Source organism: Schistocerca piceifrons, unplaced genomic scaffold, assembly GCF_021461385.2.
Source record: "Schistocerca piceifrons isolate TAMUIC-IGC-003096 unplaced genomic scaffold, iqSchPice1.1 HiC_scaffold_589, whole genome shotgun sequence".
Classification (NCBI taxonomy): Eukaryota; Metazoa; Arthropoda; class Insecta; order Orthoptera; family Acrididae; genus Schistocerca; species Schistocerca piceifrons.
This window is the reverse complement of record NW_025728831.1, coordinates 17,501-20,000: the sequence shown is the minus strand read 5'-3', so window position 1 is coordinate 20,000 and position 2,500 is coordinate 17,501. Positions and strand designations below refer to the sequence as shown.

Here is a 2,500-nt window from a genome sequence, read left to right as displayed (position 1 = left end):
TCTCTGGTCGGGACTCTGTTTGCATGTATTAGCTCTAGAATTACCACAGTTATCCAAGTAACGTGGGTACGATCTAAGGAACCATAACTGATTTAATGAGCCATTCGCGGTTTCACCTTAATGCGGCTTGTACTGAGACATGCATGGCTTAATCTTTGAGACAAGCATATGACTACTGGCAGGATCAACCAGGGAGCTGCGTCAACTAGAGCTGAGCAGCCGGCCGCCCGGGAGTGTGTCCCGGGGGCCCGCGCGAACACGCAAGCGTCCGCTCAATCATTCTGCAAACAGGAGGAGGCTGAGCTCCCCTGCACAATACACCTCGAAACCCTCTCAGGTCCCGGCGGCGCGCAGCGCCGTCCCAAGTACTTGGTCGGGTTCGAGAGAGGCGCAATCGCCCGGAGTTAGGCGAGTAGACGCTTTCGGTGCGACCACCCGTGCTCCCAACTGAGCTTGCCGCTGCCGACAGAGGCCCGGGAGCGTGCTGTCGTGGCATTGCCGGCGGGAGACAACACGCGCCACCTACGGTGACCGGCAGCTCCAACGCCAGCGCCACAGAAGGACAAAAGCCCCACTTGGGTGCCGAAGCGAACTCTCCCAGCACAGCGCACGCGCCAACACATCCGCACAGCTGCGATACAAACCACCAGCGAGAACCGCTGGGGCGACCGAGCAGCAGACGGCGTCGCGGCGCCGAGCGCCGGGCGGCGGCGCATCCTCAACGCACACAGTCCTCAATCGGACCAGCACACTGAAGATGTCCACCGCGCTTCGCACCGGGCCCGCGAGGACCTACTTTGGCCGCACGGCGCCGCGCGCAGGGTGCGCCGGCGCGCAGCTGCGACGCCTGCCGCGTCCGTCGGCCGGCGCGCCTGCCACTGGCCGCCCCCACCAGCCGGCTGTAGCGCGTGCGCCCACGCACCGCGCGGCCAGCACGCCGGGAGGCGCCCCCTCACCGGCCGGGGACGGTCCCACCCAGCCACCGCCGCGTATCGCTTCACACCCAGATGCCGTTCAGTTTCGTCGGCATGGTGGGTATCGCTGGAACAACCGGTTAGTACCTCAACCTATCGTCGCCATCACCGATTCACCCCTAGCGAGAACAACCGCACCACAACAGGTTACCATTTGTTCATTTGCGTAACTTCACCAGAAAACGCAGGCGTCCATCGCCATTTGCAACTTCAACGATTATTGCATGCCTGTGTCAGGTGTCACGCCACACTACGTCTGCCCACATACACGCAACAAAATGTGCACGCCTAGACAATACGTGGAAGGTGGCCCCCGTACGTATGCGATGTCCATTGCTCGAACGACTGTCAACCGGCCTCTGTAGCATGTCGCAGATATGGAACGCGGTGCACCATGCCATCACGGTGTGTGAGGAGAGACGACTAGGTCCGAATACATCAACAGACAGCTCATGCTGATCGCCATCCACGGCGTCCGTTCCTCCCACACGTCTCTATGGCGTACCACACTGCAATCCAGCTCTCATAGGGAGACGACACGTAGCTGCGTGCACAATATTTGCACTGTATGGTCCGCCGTTTTTGGGCGCAGTCGTTGTGCGGTCACACATGTGCCACGATGTATCATTCAGTACATAAGGACGAATGTGCAGTACAGATTGTGGTTCACGCGTACGACATCAGCGGACAGTTGACACAGGCCGCACCACAACGTAGCCTGAGTACGTCGCATGCGAAGGGCATTGAACATGCAAACTTCTCACCAACCAGCTTGCGAAGGCAGGGGGCAAGGTGGGGACGTGGGGAGGGGCGGCATGTACGTCCTGCTGCCATCCACATTACAGTGTACAGCAGGAGCATGTGGAAAGTGAGCAAGACTTGCAAGGTGTTTAACATGAAGCGATACACAGGGGTGCGGGCAGTGCGAGTAGCGAACTATATTGCGAGGGTTGCGGGTGGGCAACACTACAGTAATTGAACGAGTCGTATAACAATTACAGAGCAGGTTTAGGCGACAACGTGGGTTACGTTAAGGCGACAACATGGGTTAGGTTAAGGCACAACATGGGTTAGGTTAAGGCACAACATGGGTTAGGTTAAGGCACAACATGGGTTAGGTTAAGGCACAACATGGGTTAGGTTAAGGCACAACATGGGTTAGGTTAAGGCACAACATGGGTTAGGTTAAGGCACAACATGGGTTAGGTTGAGGCACAACATGGGTTAGGTTAAGGCACAACATGGGTTAGGTTGAGGCACAACATGGGTTAGGTTGAGGCACAACATGGGTTAGGTTGAGGCACAACATGGGTTAGGTTAAGGCACAACATGGGTTAGGTTAAGGTACAACATGGGTTAGGTTAAGGTACAACATGGGTTAGGTTAAGGTACAACATGGGTTAGGTTAAGGTACAACATGGGTTAGGTTAAGGTACAACATAGGTTAGGTTAAGGTACAACATAGGTTAGGTTAAGGTACAACATAGGTTAGGTTAAGGTACAACATAGGTTAGGTTAAGGTACAA

The 2,500-nt window shown here is 56.2% G+C and overlaps 1 non-coding gene across 1 annotated transcript in view; it reads right to left on the bottom strand.

The window, feature by feature from the left end:
• LOC124761950 overlaps positions 1-195 on the bottom strand; it is a 1,909-nt gene extending 1,714 nt beyond the window's left edge. The window contains exon 1 of the ribosomal RNA XR_007012461.1: positions 1-195. This exon is cut by the window's left edge and continues 1,714 nt beyond it. This is a non-coding gene — a ribosomal RNA (small subunit ribosomal RNA).
• Between the last annotated feature and the right edge of the window lie 2,305 nt (positions 196-2,500).